The 17,564-nt window shown below is 39.3% G+C and overlaps 1 long non-coding RNA gene across 1 annotated transcript; it reads right to left on the reverse strand.

Moving 5' to 3' along the window:
- Positions 1 to 13,524: 13,524 nt before the first annotated feature.
- On the reverse strand, positions 13,525 to 15,638 carry LOC113968205. Its single transcript, XR_003534421.1, has 3 exons — positions 15,546 to 15,638; positions 15,277 to 15,359; positions 13,525 to 13,671 (listed from the first exon to the last, which is right to left on the reverse strand). It is a non-coding gene; the product is annotated as an uncharacterized LOC113968205 (long non-coding RNA).
- Between the last annotated feature and the right edge of the window lie 1,926 nt (positions 15,639 to 17,564).

Below are 17,564 nucleotides of genomic sequence, written 5' to 3' on the forward strand. Positions count from 1 at the left end.
CAATGAGGCCACTGGTGTCAAAACTCAAGTAATCTGAGGTCTTTACCACTCATCGGCCAATATCCTCCTCACTGTCTCAGCTTCCTGGAGAAAAATCAATGTTATGAGAGTCACATTGATGTTTTGCCCACAAATAAGCCCTTTGAACAGAAAAATGCCTGCTTCTAGATAAACTGTGCAGGTTTCTGTTCAAGGTTACTCACCTCCTCCCCAGACCTGACATGATTCCTTTTCCATTTCCTCAGTAGACTGCAATAACAGCTTCTTTATTATTAAACACAAATATCTCAAAAGTCAACACAAATAATAGGTAAAGAGCATCCAGTTCAGTAGGTTTCTCTTGTCCCACAAAGGTTTCTTCCTACTTGTCATTGATCTATCTGGATTTCTCATAAGCATTTCTCTTCATGTACCAATTTCTCCTTCATTCTCTGGAGATTTGAACTCCACACTTCTCATCCCACATCCTCAGGTAAATTCTGGGGGAGAATACAATGTGCATAACACCATCTGCATGAGTAACTGTTACAAACCACTATGAAATAGTCATACTTAAGTAATCAGAATTAAAAACTTGATTGAAACTGTGCTATCACAATCAGTAACACATTTAGATGAGAATTCACATTAAGCTCAATATGAAATATGGGTATCATAACAGTTGAGCTATGTCTAGAAGTCTTTCAGGTTGATAAGTATCCACTTATTCAGAGACACAGATCCACACCCTTCATCCCTCCTAACAATGTAAGTCTAGATTTCTTTTTGTTCAGAGTCTCATTATACCAATTTTGCTGTAAAAAATTTTTGTCCCATAAATTCTCTGATTGCTATTTACACTGTGCTTCTGCACTTCAAAGTGACTGTGGAGCTCCATAAGTATTGCATGACAATGAAGTTCATATCAAATGGGTTCAGTTTAAAATCTGAGGGTTTTTTTTCTTTCGCTACTTCCAACTCTACAAAGTTAAGCCAATGCCCACACTGTGATAACCAGAGCTGGAGTTTTCCAGGTTTGCTACATGGATATCCCAAACAAGGGTCTGGAGGATGTGTTTCAGGGCCATATTTGCTCCAGTGTGTACTTACATCGAGAGTTTCTGACTCCCAAAGTCATGTCCCAAGAACCAACGGCTCTGGCATCTGGACCCACTGAATACATACAGTTCAGATGCTTTTTTTTCTGTATCACTACTGGCAATAAAGGTGGTGTTGCTTTTTTATCCATATTGTCTTCAGGTTAGGTTCCACTCTCTCCACATGATGCTAATTTCCACCCCTACAAGGATATTTTCTGTAGAGCAGTTTTCTCTTGGTGTAACTTCAGGGATGAGCAAATGGCAATAGGGTTATAGAGGTGTTATTGAATTGTTACTGCTGGCAATAAAGTGCCAGCAGAGCAAAGCTCAGTGTGACTGCCATATTCCAAACTGAGTTACCAGCTCTGACAGCTATGAGTACATATCTTTTTGCTTATAGAGTGATCACACTTGACTCAAAGGCCCTGGAACACCATGGGTTTGGAATGATACGTTACAGCTTTTATAACCACTAATCAGAGGAGAAACGTGATTTGCTTTAACTTCTTTTAATGCAGACATCTGGATGATACAAGCTAACTGCTCCCAGAAAGTCTTATAAAAACTGAAATTCTCATCCAAAGTTTTGCAATAACCATACATACCTACAGTAATTGTTTGAGCTCCCTAAACTTTATTGTATGTGTAGTGCACCACTGTGGAAGCATAGTATGCTTTACAGCCATTTGTTTCTCAGCACTGAAAATTTAAATAATGTTAACCTCCCTTTAGGTTTGATGTAAATTTAACTTGCTTATATAGCCAACTCCAATCTTTCCCTGGATAGATTCTGCATTCCTCTTCTGACTTGACCTTTCAAAATCTTCCCCATGACTACCAATCAAAACACTGTAAACATCAGAAATTCTTTCAGATCTTGCTGGAAGATTAATCATTTCGTATTCCAAAATATTCAGTTGAGAGTCTTTTAGTTAGTTAATTTCCTCAAATCTCATTCAAATACTATCTAAGTAACAAAAATTGACAGAAATTATTAGTGGCAGTATCCTGCATTTCCCACTGAAAAGGATGTGAATACTTCCTCACCAAAGATACTCATTCCCTGAAGTGTACTTTTTGCTTCCTAAGCTACATCCAATAAGTGACTCCTATGCCTGGAAACCAATATATGACATTTAGAATCTGATTCCCCTCAGGCAGAATCCAGAACTCTTTGCTGTGTGTCTGGACTCTGGGTATGAGACACACAGAATCACAATACTACAAAATGAGACTCAGGGCAACAGCTGTGCTTAGCAGAAAGTTGACAGGAGAATTTATGCTCAGAGTGCAGCCACGTAGGTGTTGTTATTGAAATAAAAAAAAAGGATAACTCTAGATTCATCTTTAAAAGAGTTTAAAACACCTCTGCTGTGGCTCCTTACACAGGCCAGTTTCTTTTCAGGAATACTTTTCAGGAGATCCAAAGATAATCCAAATATAAGAGCAGACAGGTTTAAGAAAGAGCTGTCAAGCTATATCCAGCAGCTCTCCCAAAGCACACTGGCAATTAGCACAGACACACTCCAAACAACCTGCCAAATTCAAGCCTTGCCATAGCTAAGGATATGGGATGAAGGTGCATGTGTATGTTTGCAGAGTGTTCATGCTGATCTTAAGTCCCTGCTCCTTCACCTGTTGTCTGATGGAAGGTAGAAAGGTGGTTGGATAAGAAATAATCAAAAAGGGGCTCTGGGATTTGCTGTTCTAATGTGATGCACCCACTCACACAGAAGCACACAGTCCCAAGTGGTCACCATTCCCACAAGTGTAGTTCTCCTTTCTATTGCACTGGAAAGCCGTGTGTCCAAGGGAAGGCTCTGAATTTAAGCAGAGGGAGGCAGGTTTTTAACAGCAGGGTCATGTAGGTGCTTGTTCCCCAGACGCTGCACTTTTCCCCAGAAAGTTATTTTATTTTTAATTCCCTTGTATATCAAAGATTCATCATATAATCATGTTTATAATAATTCCTCCTTGGAAAGTACCTGCAGGGTTGTTCAAGATGAAAGACACTTTAGAAAAAGCTTAATTATCATCATGATATTGGGAATTATAATTTTGTAAAGTGTATAACTAACAGTCTTAGTAACTTTTCGTAACTTTATGCTTGCGCTCCCAGTAATTGGTGTCTCTCTTGGGATTCTTCACCACCAGATGCGTGACCATATGGATAGGGACACTTGTTTATAAACCCTGTTATTTATGCACCTACAAGGCTACCTAGGGAAAATAAACTTCCCCAAAATTTTATTAGGAAGAAAGACATAGAAGTACTGTCATTCCATAGTGGTAGAAATTATGTTTTTCTTGTCCCTTTTCAATAAAAGTTAGAGAAAAAGCTCAGGTTTTGGTTGGTTTTGTTGTGGTTTTTTTTTTTTTTCAATAGCTTCTTAAAAAAGTGAAGATTTAAATCAGTAGTAAGATAAAGTTATCTGTGCAACTGGGTCACTTTTTCTTTTTCAAAGAAAGAGCACAGAATGGTAAAAGGGAAAAAAATTGTGCCTTGAAAGAGGACTGACTCTAATAAAGAGTAGTGTGTTTGACTATTGGAGAGTGCATCAAAAATACCAGCTGGAAAACCAGCAAAGCAAGGAGTCCAGATTTTGATCTATAACATTTGCAAATATTTAGAAAAAGTGTAGTAGCTCAGAGTTAACAGCTATCTGCATTCACACCAGTGTAATTGAGATCAGACCTTGGCCTGGAAACTGTAGTAAAACTAATAATGTTAGAATAACTCTTTAGGCTAATGACAATTTACATTACTTAATTTGCCATTTACCTAAAGCCATTTAATCCTCCAGAAAAAATTAATTTGCTATTAAAAGACCTTTTATATCCCATTGACTTTAGTGGACATTGGATAAACCTTTATGAATTCACAGCACTTTTCAAAAGGGGAATGAAGAGAAATAGTAGCCAGGTCCAACACTGGTGAATTGAGGCAGTACAAGCACTGAAACAGGCTACCCAGGGCAGTGCTGGGGTCACCATCCTTGGAGGTATTTAACAGACATGTAGGTGTGGCACTTGGGGACATGTTTTAGTGGTGGACTTGGCAGGGCTGGGTTAATGGTTGGAATTGATTATCTTTAGGATCTTTTCCAACCTACATGATTCTAAGTGAGGAATACTATGAAATATTTTATACCAAATAATTTTTATATAATTCCTGTAAGTCAATAAAAGAGTTTTTTCTCACACAAAGTTAATAATTTCATTACTAACACATACAACAAATGTCATTCCATGAGACCTCACACTGAAAAGAAATGCAACTGTTTTGCACTGCTGTGTATGACATCAAGTCTGTATGGATACACCAGATAAGTAAACATTGCAAAACCATCAACCCAAGTAACAAAATATCTGCTCATATTTTTTCTGCAAGCATTAAACATAGTCTGATGCCACTGTTGGGCAGAAGGACTGAGACATGGCAAAGTTGTATAAGCAATGAAAGACGGAGTCATCCCTACCTATTCTTAGCCCAACTTCTGTGTTCATCCCTAGGCATCATTGTCCAACCACAAAGGCCTCAACCAGTTTCTCTTAGCCCCTGATCTTCCAGGTTGAGAACCCTACTGGGCCCTTCTAGGACACTGTTTGTCTTCCCAGTTCATGGACACAAGGAAGAAAGACAAAGTATCTGTGTCGCACTGGGACATGAAATCAAATGCAAGCACGGCCGGAAAGTGAATAGAGAAGCTGGGAAACACAACTCAGATTGTCAAGGTTATTGTATTGTTTTGGGTTTTGTTTTTTGTTTTCAGATATAGCTCAAGAAACTGCTTGATTTTTGTTTAGCCTCTACAGCCACTTAAAAGAGAGGTTACAGCAAAGCTGAGCTTACATTTTCAGATTGTTGGTTTCAGCAACACAGCACTGCAGGGAGTTTTCAAGAAGCAGCTCACCTTCAAAGCCCAGTGTGCAGGAATGCCTTATTTCCCCTTTGAAGCTCTGGAAGGAAAAAAACTAGACGGTGTGAAACAGGGGAATTATTCCCTTGTTCTGTGACTCTCCACTTAATTTGTCCGAAATTCTGCCTTATTTTGATATCAGCTGAGTTAACTCAGCTGCGAGGTTAAATTTAGATAGGAGGTTTGCATTGGCACTTCTTCCCTATAATCCCCCAGCAGTGCTCACAGCAAACGCAGCAGCAGGCTGGGTACCCAAGTACTGATTTCTCATAACTACCTAAAGGATCCACACTTCCAATGACAGAGAGCACAGAAAGTGTTTTCTAAGGTCAAAGGTTTCTTCCTGTTTACCTAATAGCCACATTAATGTGCCTTTCATGTAGAATTTACTGCTATGTCTATACAGTACATTAAACAGTGCCAGGAAACATTCCCACATACAGATATTCAATTCTCTGTATGCACTGTTAAATCATTCAAATGGTCCCTGGTGCTGTTTTGGTCCATGCTAATCAGCAGTCCCCCAAATATTTTGGGGAATTAGCACAGGGTAGGGATCACTCCTAAGAGAATGTAGCCACCCTGGTTTGGAAGCCACAAAGTTTCAGCAGTGTGTACGCCAGCCAATAGTTTCAGGGGAAAGGATGGTCTTGGTTGCTCTTGACTTGTTAGTACAGTAGTAGTCTGTGATTTTCTTGTATGAAAATGTACATGTCAAGAAAGAGATGCTTAGGAAAGGGTGAAATTTATAGCCATCATAGACCATAAAAATTGCATTCCTGTTGTAGTAGGCAGCAGTGCATGTTATTAAGGCATTTTATGAAAATAATGGATATAGGAGATGGAGAAAATTCCAGACAAGACAGATCCAAGAGGTAAAATATACTGTGAGGGTAACTGAGCACTGGCACAGGTTGCTCAGTGGGGTTGTGCAGTCTCCATCCTTGGAGATATTCAAAAGCCATCTGGACGAGGCCCTTGGGCAACCAGCTCGAGGTGGCCCTGCTTGACCTCCAGAGGTCCCTTCCAGCCTCAACCATTCAGTGATTCTGTGATTCTGATGAAGAAAAAATAATTTTAATTTCTTCTGTTTTAACAGTGTCAAAGGCTACAAAGAAGATGAAGGAAAATGTCCTTCCTGCTGGACTGTTTGGTAACAGAATTGGTTGTCTTACTGTGACTGCATAAGGCTTAGGCAGCAGAGAGTTTGACCCATGGAAATACTTTGCTCCTGTATATGCTCCTGTACTGTAGTTTGCAGGAAAGTGGGAAAGAGACTGGTGAACAGGTGAGCTAAGAGAGTGGAACAAAGACTTAAAAACATCTTTGCCACTTTTTTCTTGTACTGATAGAACATCAAACCCTAGTATTGTCTAACTCAGCTGGAATGTGACTTTTTCCGTTGAAGGCAGAATGTATTACATTACAAAAGGTAATGAATTGTCCAGCTTCTGCATAGAATAGGAAAGGCACAGGGAGTAAAAAAAAAAAAACAAACTTCTTTGTCATGAATTGACAAGCATGTTATTAAAGCTATTTATTCTCCAAATATGCCTCCAAAACTAAGCTGTCATCCTGTCATCTGAAAGGACTGCAGAGGCCAAGAAGTAGGGTGGACATCTGACCACTAGAAACAGAGCTGAGATCACTGCACTCACTTTCAACCACAGGTCACAGAATAAAAGGTCTTGCATCCCATAATTCATCAGGCTTATAAAGTCAGAAATATGGCACATCTGTGGTCCTATTTACTGAATATACTTGAGTGTTAAAGTACCAATAAACCAACTTTGAGGTAAAATCTGCAAGGGACACATTTCAGATTTGCCCTTAATATTTCAGAGCTTGAAGAGGGTTATTGGCCCCTTACCTCTCACTTCTCAGAGGGCTGAGAGTTTGAAAGACATTTCTAAATCCCCTCCTTCTCATATCAAGTGCACCACATGTTACTGTCTCTAAATAACCCGTATTTTGGACCAGGTACATCAAATGCTTTTTGATAATTAAGTAGAAAGATTTTGACCTTGACAATGGAGCAAATGAAGGTACCAGGGAGAGCAACAGCTTGTTAAATGACAGGTGTCAGAGGAATTCAAGCCAGATCAGGGTAGAGAGGGGGAAAGGTGTTGCCAAGTGAAACAGAAGCGGAAGGAGTAAATGGTGCTCAGCTCAGCTGGTACCTACCACTGAGGCACCTCACGTAAAGCAGGTTTCTCCTCCTGGCTTTGAACTCGCTGTGCACGCCCAGAATTGCCCTGGTTAATCAGATAGATTCCTATTGCTTGCTTTCCACCTGGGCCATGACAGGTGTAAAAAGAGTAAATAAAGTAGGTCCACAGTGTCTTGATGGGCCCATCTGGTCTGTTCAGAGTCACATGAATCAGCATACCAACCACTGTCTGGAAGCTGCAGATTATGTTTATGTTTTCAGAGATATCTGATGGCACTACCAACATCTTTATACAGCATATCACTTGGTAGATTCCTCTTAGGTAGCAGACTGCACTAGCTGGGTTAGAGGATTTCTGTCCCTATTGATGGCAGAGATGGTGTTTGAACAGAGAAGAGCAGCTTCTTTGAAACCATTGTGGCCGAGAAAGACCTTGGAGAAGGGTCTCATTTTGTGGGTAAGAGCTTCTAACCACTTCTCTTGAAGGCAAAGCAGTGAAACTGCCACTGCTTTTCCTGCCTTTTTAAAAAGACAAGAGTGAATCATCATCACATGAGCTCTTTGAGAGAACGATTGTGGGGGCTTTCCCTAAAGAGAGGACTTTGGGCTCTAGCTTCCAAACAGCTAGTTGAAACCCTCTGAAAGACCTTTGTTGAGACTTCTCATCTCTGGAAGATAGCCACAGTTTAAAATGCCTAGCAGATTCAACAGACTACACAGACAGAGGCCAACCTGAGCTCTGAAATGATCGAGCTACTAAGAGCTCATGGCCATTAGGAGTGACCTACCTATGGCTATATGCTCTCATTGCATCTTACATCCATGGGAGACCTTGCACCTCACTAATTCAGGAGAAAACTGTTCAGTTGGCCTTCTTAAAGCAGTTTTCTTTTAGCATAAGAGAGGGAACAAAGAAAGAGGAGGAGGAGGAAGAAAAGTGTACCTCTGGCCAAGTTTAATTTTTTCATGAAACCTCACCCTCTGAGTGCACAATCTTAACTTGCTTTCTCTGCCTAAATCTTTCTTTGCATCACAAGGAGAGTCAAACCTCTGAGATCTGGATGCAACCCCAGGCATCAGGAAACTCTACTTGTAAGTACTTAAGTTGTACACTGAATTAATTCAGTAAGAGTCAAAAGGCTACTGTGCAAAAAGTCTCAATGTCCAATAACCACAGGTCAAGCCACAGTGAACAGATCTGAGCTCTGCTGCACTTTCCTAATGACCCTCTGGCTGAGTTAAATTTTCTTCTTCATTGCTCAGAGATGGTGAGTAACACAGAGAAAGTGATATATCTTGGCATGTGGAAAACACTTTGGGAATGCCCCAAGAAATGGGTATTTTGTTGCATAAGTGTTCGCACCATCATTTTAAAAATAGGCCTTTGTGTAAATCTGCAATAAACAAATTGGTGGCTGACCTAATGAAAACAGATGTTACAAAAAGATAATTTAACACTTTAGTAACTTATTTATAATTTTTAGTCTTGTTATTAATAATGTTTTGACCATTATTAATTCAGGATCTTACCTTTTTTGTGCCATTAGGATTAAGTCAGACTGGAATTCCATTTTTAAAATATATATTACATGGTAGTTGTTGGTTTCAGGCAATTCCTAATGGAAAAGAGGTAATTGTCTGTGCCCTCACAAGTACCCAAACTAATGGAATGATTGGAGAGCTGAATGGGAAAAAGAAGTAGTAAGTGAAAAAGGAAGAGAGGATTTTGAAAACAACATATTATTTCAGCATTAATCATAAATATGCATAATTTAGAGCTAATCAATAGTGGTAATTACAACTCCTTACTGATCTATCCATTATCAGATAGCTATATTATGTAAATATCCATGTTATTGGAATGGTTTACCATTATTATTCACAGCTATAATAATTTCTGTAGTGACATAATGGTCAAAATCCTTTTCATCCATATTAAAATTTTAGTTTTGGTACAATGAGATCCATCCATCTTAGCATAATTCAGATCCTGCTGAATTTTCTGATTGCTTACCCCTAATGAATTATTGCTGCTAAACTGCCATTTTCTCTCCTCTAGTCACAATCTACACTCAGAATAGCAGGACAAGCACTGGGAGGTGCCAAGCATTTATAATTTGCCTTCAGTGAAAGTTACAGATGCTTGATACTTTTCAGGTCATGAACCACCGTCTGTTTCTCCAGCTCCTGAAACACTGATGCTGTCCATTGTAATTTGAGTTCACTTTTAAATCATGGACTTGATTTTCACTTGCTGGAGTTAATGGCTGTGTTGCCATTCAACCCACATGGGCAAGAGAGAGCTACATGCAAAGAATAACAGAGATTTATTTCTCATGATTGCATAGAACATTCCGTGAGGGAACTAAGCTGGGTTTACAGAACAGATTTTAGGCACAAGTCATAAAAGTAATTTGCCAATAACATGGTGCTACGCTTCATGTCCAGCTCCCAGTGCCTCAGAGAAACTCTTGTGGTAAGATTTGTTGGATTTTGCTCCAAGTTCAAGGCTCCAGGTAAGCTCCAGGTAATCAACAAAGTATTTTTATCAATAAAAAAGAAGAAAACAATTCTCTAAATAATTGTCACAGCACCAAGCCTGAGAAAGTCAAGAAGCATTTGGAGGATACTCTCAGGTACGTGGTGTGACACTTGAGGATGATCCTGTGCAGGTCCAGGAGTTTAACTCAATGATCCTTGTGGGTCATATTCTGTGATTCTGTGATTTAGTTTAATTATTCAGTAAATCTGACCATAAAAAATATCAAATTTGGCATTTATAATTGATACTTAAGTGATAAATCTTCAGTAAGAACTGGCATACAAATCAGATTAAAATCTGAAAAGAGATAAACACATAAAGAAATTATTCCAATGTTCACATATAGCAATGTGTTTCTGTGCCTAGAGATTAGATGTGTTTTGGAGAGGGTTGCATGAATTTCATATATTCACCTTTGGGGTCTATAGTATTTCTGATAAGTATTTTCTAGGCATAAATGCAGAGTTGCACTGACGTTTCAGCAAGTGTAAGACCTGCTGCACCAATGTTTTCCAGCTGATCTATGTTTGCACAACAGTTCTGAAATTTCCCAAGTGGGCTGACCATCCAAAGAGTGGAGGCTGTGAGTCCTCTTGTGACTGAAGGGGCACTGAAGGCATTGCAGTTGCATAGAATTGCACAAAATCTTCTAACTCCACTTAAACTGAAGTTGCAGGCAGAAAAAAGATGTAACTGAGAAAACGTTGACATATGGCAGCCATAAACCACTGGGCTCTGCAAAGCAGAGATACAAAGCAGAAGAAAGCTAAATTAAATGTCTTGCAAGATGTTACAAATGAAAAATAGTTCCATTAAAAGTTGAACATTAAAGAAATCTCAGTACTGGGGTGACAATGACAGTGTACCACTGTCAAGACCACTACAAGTTCACAGCTCTCTATTTATTGTATTTTTGGAAAGATTTTGATCTTGAGAGATCTCATCACTTATAAATGAACCAGTCATTAGTAGTCTTTTATGTATCTCCAGAGAGCTATCACAGCTCTCATTAACTGCTATATCTAAACAACTGAAATCTCCTGTTGCAGTGGCATGTGTTTTCAAGTTTGAATCCTTACCCATGTCCTATCTTACAGAAGCAGAAAAAATTAGGATAAACTAAAAATCTTTCAGAACTGCCTCAGTTAGTATACAAGATGTATTGAATTTAAGCATTCAGTTTCAAAGATGTCTTCAAGAAAATAAGGCAAAAGTAAAGGACTGCCAGAAAATTTTTGTTATGAACTGACAGAACAGGGGTTTTTTCTACCAGTTGCTGGTGAGCTAATTTATATCAGTCATTTGCTAGCTATGAAATGTGATCATTTAGGTCAGAAAAGAAACTGGTAATAAGAAGGTATTTATGCGAAATCAGCTTGGACAACTATGGAATGCTATCAAGAAAAGCAGCTGTGTTGCTTGTTCATTTTTTGCCAAGGCTTTCCAGAGGAAAAAAGAGAAAAAAGTCGAGAAATAAATTGTCACCTAATTCTCAGCTTCCACACTGCCCTTTGTATGGTTCTTTGTTTAAGATTGCATAGAAGCACTTCATGTACTTAATAAATGAAATAATTTTGCTTCTCTCAGTCTGACAATTACCCTTTATTTTAGTTAGAAATTTAAAATATATCCATTCTGAATTAGAGAGCAGGTCCAGCTTGCTGAGTCCTGTCTGCAATAGAGGCCAATAGCTGCTGTTTACAGAAAGGTATAAAATCAGACTAAGGATCCAACAGTGTTTTTCCTCATCCAACTTCCCAGTTTCCAGCAAAAATATCATGGATTGCTTTGTACTCATCTTTTCACCCAGTTTCTTCCCTTCCTGCTAACTTGAAGGATTTTATGAAGCACTAAAACTACACAATCACTGTCCTCTTTTATGGGCACAGACAACATTTCCCCCCACCCCCCTCTTTTATTACATTTATAGCCTTTGCCTGCCAAGATACTTTTATGGCAATGGGAATGATTCTCTCACTCTTGATAAAGTCTGGAGTATCCCTTGGTGCCCCATATAACTTGTCACAATACTCCCAACAACAGCTTGTCGTGTGCTCCTGAGTGAGTGACGCTTGTACCAACTCCCCTGATGGGCTTCCTGATATTGGTAAAGAATATTCTCCTTTACAGCCCCTCCCACACAGGGCTGTGCACCAGTTCTTTCCAACTGCTGCTCTTGGGTTTCTTCACTTTTCTTAACTCCTGGGATTTTGCCTTTGGAGACAATGAAAATTTATACCTTTGCTTTGCACAGTAACTACACAAACAACTTAAAGAAAAGTATTTCATTTGCTGCCTCACATTTCTGTTGAGAGTGTTTTGTGCGTTCTTGTGCCAGGTATATCCCCAGCACTTTTTTTTCAATGTAACTGGAAACAAGGCATGTTTACCTCAAAACACCTCGTACAGAGCAGCCTGCATTGTTACAAACTCTTGGCTTCCCATTCAGCTTAGCCTTGTTGCCAGGTTCATCGGCATTTCCAGCTCACAGAAGATTACAAGCCTACCTTCTGTACTGAAATGTGTGACTTAAAGGCAATAAAAGACCAAGCAACAGTATAAAATTGGTTCTTCTTAAGAGATCTAAACAGAAAAGAATTATTGAAGACACTGTTAGGGTCCCTTGCTGAATCATCAAACTATTTTGCAGTGGTAATTGAGACAGCATATAAATACTGCATAGATATCTCTTCAGGCCCTCTTCAAAGAGCAATTGTATTCCATTAAAGTGCTTTTCTTGTACAGGTTAATCTCTCAGAATAAAAGTGGAAAATACAGCAACAAAACAAGATGATATTTTCACTACTCAATAAACTTCTCTCTCCTTTTCTGTAAATAAATAATTCCCAGAGGCACCCTCTCCAGGGCTTCTGAAAACTCAAAAGGGCAAGGGAAGGAATTAAAAAATATCACAGCCTGCTCCTACACATTCACAGTGTTTATTAAAACAAACAAACAAACCAGCATGTCAAAATCTGTCCTGCTTTTTACTGCATTTACATGATGTGCAAGTTAAATCAGATTTGGACCCAGTCTGCCTGTAGGAGCACATGTCTTGTGCCCCCATGGATTGACATAAAGGTGAGAACAACCCCCCCATTGATATGAAGTAGGGAAGCTGGGGTTTTTTTGAAAACAAGAATGGCAAATCAGGCTTGATGATCAAGAAAAATCCTAAGTGTGAAGAAGGAGAAAAACATTATCACCTTTTGTAATTTCTTGTATATCCCTCACTTTCTTTTTTTCTTGTCCTGTAATTTTTTTTTAACACCAGAACTATATCTATAGCAGCTGAACAGCACCTGATTTATTTTGGATACTAAGACAGTGTAACTACCAGTGACAAAAATACATTCTCATTGCAGCTGCACACATAAGAAAGTATTTCAACACTCAGAGTTGGATTGATTTCACATTATATGTTAAGAAATAAAAACTTCTCTCTGAAGGAAAGTGAAATCCTGCAGTACAAATGCTGGATTCCAGTACCAGGGTACTTGGATAAATTGATTTTATTTATCATTTATCTAACTATACTATCTGTCATTCTGTTTTGATACCTTTGTCCTTCTCTTCCTCTTCCAAACTGGTGTATGATAGTATTGAATATTTTGCCAAACAATATGCAGTTTCTTGCCCCAAAATTTCTTCATAGGCCTTGCATTTCCTCTCAAAAAGGGTGTTCAAAGGAGTTCATAAAATGCTTTGGGATCTTTGAGGGATTAGAGAAACTATATAAATCTTAGTTATTACTATTAAAAGAGCATTGAGTGAGTTGTCTAGAGGCAACTCCAGTATGTGATTTGCATCTTTATTGATAAATCATAGAAACCTACACTACTGATCTTCTTTACTGTATGTGAAACAACTGTTGGATGACACCTTGTATTTCACCAGTTGCTTTCCTGCAATTTCTCAAAGAAAGTAACACAATATATGGTCCACCTGCTGTGAGAACATCTGAAATACCACAGTCAGTAAAAAGCCTTTGAGTAAAGTTCTTCCAGAGAATCTTTTGTCGATATGCTTTATAGCATATACATATACCTTACATATATACTCCTTTATATGTATATTCCCTATAACACATACCTAACATATACCTTACTCAGTTTTCAGACAGTATCTCTAGCTTTCCATGGAAAAGAACTATGCTTGTATCACTATTCATTTTTATTAAGTGCATGAGAATTTGATGAGAATATTATTTTTAAATATTCTTTTTCCTTTTGTTTAGGCTTTTGGGTACTTTTTTAAATCTTTGTTTAGGTCTCCACAAAGGATCAAACAGCCCATTGTTAGCTCATAGCTATCAAGAAAAAATTATCTCCTGCAAGAGTCCTAACAAAGGGCTAATCTTGTATCCTTCACCTACATAAATAAATTGTCAGATGTTAGTGGAACTAATTACAAGAGCATTGCTTTCTGCTTTCATCAGGACTTCAAGGCCTGATTGAAGCATGGTCGATATACATCACTGTCTTCCAATAACATTTTTATTCCAGATGTTGTTTTAAAAAGTAGTGTTCTCTTTGAAAAGTGTGAAAGAATTTTATAAGAATTAATTCCTGTTGTGACCTGGAAGAGGGCTACAGCCATCCTACAGGCAGGTCAGTTGAGTTGCAGCAAGGCTTGGTGGTTCATTTGATACATCCTCATCGTCCACATTTTCCATAACCCACATAATTCTCGTCATTAAATTCTGCTCAATTCCCTACAAGCACTCTGTGCCTTTGATTTATACTCAATTCCTTTAGACCCACAAAGTAGACACTAATTGTACTGTATGTACACAGTGGAATGGGACCTTAAGGGATAGGTTTTTAGTAACTCTGATGACACCTTTCTAGTTAGTGCAGTGTAGCAGGATCCTATTTAAGATTGCTTTGCTTAATTATTTAAGAACCATTATGGTAACTGGATATACTCTAAGTGTAATTTATTAACTCATACACTTGAATTATCCAGATCTCTACATCCACTTCACAGAATTACAGAGGAACTAGAATAAGATAATGGTATTGAAATGCTATGGAATATTCCCTCTGTTGAGAAGTAGAGAAGCTCTCTTATCTCTCATACCAAAGGGGTTCATAAGCTTTTTCAAACTATGCACTACAAGAATAATTTTATACTAGCAGCAGATGTTTATATAGACAGTATTAAGAATACTGCATTTTTTATACAAGTCTACAAGTTTATGTCTGAGTATGTATAAGTAAATACCTACACACATAATGCATACATAGATAAGTCTTCAATGTAGTACTTGAATTTGCTCCCCTTCTTTTGTGTAAGAAATGATACTGCATCTGTTATCCCTCTCTCTTTGCTCTTCTGAAGATGCTTCTTTATGCTCTGATCCCCGTCTTTTTCTACTCCTGTGTTTTCTTGTTGTCTCTAATCTGGGTTGCCATGTTAAATGTTTCTTTTCTCACTGCAAGTACTGCCCATTCCCCAGGATCCCTCTCCACCATTATCCTCTGTGCACAATGTCTGTCTGCCTCATGCCTGTCTGCATGGGACATTTCTTCCTCCAGAAAATGACAGCTCTGGGATCAGCACCTTGAGAGTGCTCCGATACAGTGTCTGCTCTTGCCATCAGCAGCTGGATTCTCTTCTTGCCATGTGGGCACTTTTGCACAGAGCTGTCATTTGCAAAAAGAATACAGGCACATGGAGCAGCAGATAAAGAAAATAACATCCAGACTAAATCATGTGAGCAAACAGCCCCTTGAAAGCCATAGCAAGCACTCACACACCATCTCAGTGTCATAAATTAATTTGGAACTGTTTTGAAAGAAAAACTTTCAGCACTCAAGATTCTTACTTACAGCAGTCTCTTCAACAGAATATTGCTTTAGTTACAGCATGTATCTTTCTTAACCCAAGATGCTTCCCATAGTTCTGCTGTGCTCCAGACAACATGTCATAAACACCAGGAACGTGCAGCAGAGCCATTATCAGCCCTGGATTCTGGGCTGCAGCATCCCTGCTGTTCAAATATACTGGCACAGGACAGAAAACTGATAACAGTAATTCTACAGAGCTTTTGAGCCAGGAGAAGAGGGTTGCAGACAATTACTGCCTTGGAGGCTCAGATGTTCTAAAGTAAAAAGGGGGAAAACTCATAATTTACCTGTACTGACCACTTCTGCAATAAAAAAGTAATTTGCTCTAAATTAAGAGCTTGCCAAAACTGAAAAGTTAGACCGGCATGCCTGAGAAAGATTATTAGCAGATACAGAATGCTTTCCTGTGTAATCACAAATGCACAACATCCTTCTTACACTTAACCTTTATGTGCTACCAAAGAACAGTATCGAGATTGTCCTTCCAGCGCACATCTGTAACTGAAAGCTTTTAATATCCTCCTTCCATCTTGCTCAAAGCCAAGATATCAGGAACATAGAAAGATTTAACCACTTATTAAACAGCGCTATTATGTCAGGCAATATGTTCTGTTCTGCAGGGCACTAGTGAATTGAACGTGCAAGAGAGACAAAGTGTCTAACAAAGAAAAAGCTGCTGCATGACAAGGATTGCCTCTGTTCTCACAAGGAACTCGACTAGCAAGGAAATCTTGTGGAGTACAAATGCAAGCAAACCTATGACAGCAAATGAGGCAATGGGAAACCACAGAAATATAGATGTAGAAAGAGACTGGTGTACATGAAAGTTGGGGGTTTTGGGGGGTAAATATTGCTTCACTAGTACATAAAAACTTCATAGAATCATAGAATTATTGAATGGTTTGGGTTGGAAGGGACCTTAAAGATCATCTAATTCCAACCCCTCTGTCATAGGCAGGGATGCCACCCACTAAATCAGATTGCTTAGAGCCCCATCCAAGCTGGCTTGTTGGATTCAATTTGGGGTCTAATTGATTGGATTACCTAGCTTAAGACGAATTTGACTCTCCCTTCCTCTTTTTCTGCAATATGGACTTGGAAAAAACAGGTTTCATTGTCATATTTCACACGACCATTGCCCAAACACGGCGCACACCGAGTACAGAACACAGGTGAAAATCAGACTCTGAGGCAGGAACTCATATCAAAGAATCATAGAATATCCTGAGTTGAAAGGGACCCACAAGGATCATTGATTCCAACTCCTGGGCCTGCACAGGACCACCCCAAGAATCACACCATGTGCCTGAGTGTTGTCCAAATGCTTCTTGAACTCTGTCAGGCTTGGTGCTGTGACCACTTCCCTGGGGAGCCTGTTCCATTGCTCAAGCACCCTCTGGGGCAAAACCTTTTCCTAATAATAATAATAATGGCCAGTCTTCGCGAACGAAGATTTGGGGAAAGGTCTTTTACCTTTCCAGCCTGCGCAATGGATTTTTTAGGTGAGACACAGCCTGCGCTGAACTGAGCCAACCCTTTAATCCTAAGGTTCATCTGCCGGGGCCAAGCAAGCTTGGACAATGGCAGTGAGGTCCTCAGGACGTAGGTTTGTTTAGAGTGACCTTCTCATAGATGGATGGCCTCACAGGGCTAACGAGCTACCATCTGCCCGGGGGACTTGGGATTCGAACCCGTGGTCGCAGCAGTGAGAGTCCTGCATGCTAACCACTAGGCCACCAGGGGTCCCCACCTTTTCCTAATATCCAGCCTAAATCTTCCCTGACACAACTTCAGGACATTCCTGGGTCCTATCAGTGGTCACCTGCCCCTCCACTGGTCCTCACAAGGAAGTTGTAGACTGAGGTCTCCCCTCAGCCTCCTCCAGGCCCTGCACTGCCTTTGTACACCTCCTTTGGACACTCTCTGATAGCTTTATGTCCTTAATCCATTTAAGAATATGAAATAAATATCATTGTATAACAATAGGTATTTAACACTGTG

The sequence above is a fragment of the Neopelma chrysocephalum genome, unplaced genomic scaffold (genome assembly GCF_003984885.1).
Source record: "Neopelma chrysocephalum unplaced genomic scaffold, ASM398488v2 Primary Assembly neopelma1_66, whole genome shotgun sequence".
Classification (NCBI taxonomy): domain Eukaryota; kingdom Metazoa; phylum Chordata; class Aves; order Passeriformes; family Pipridae; genus Neopelma; species Neopelma chrysocephalum.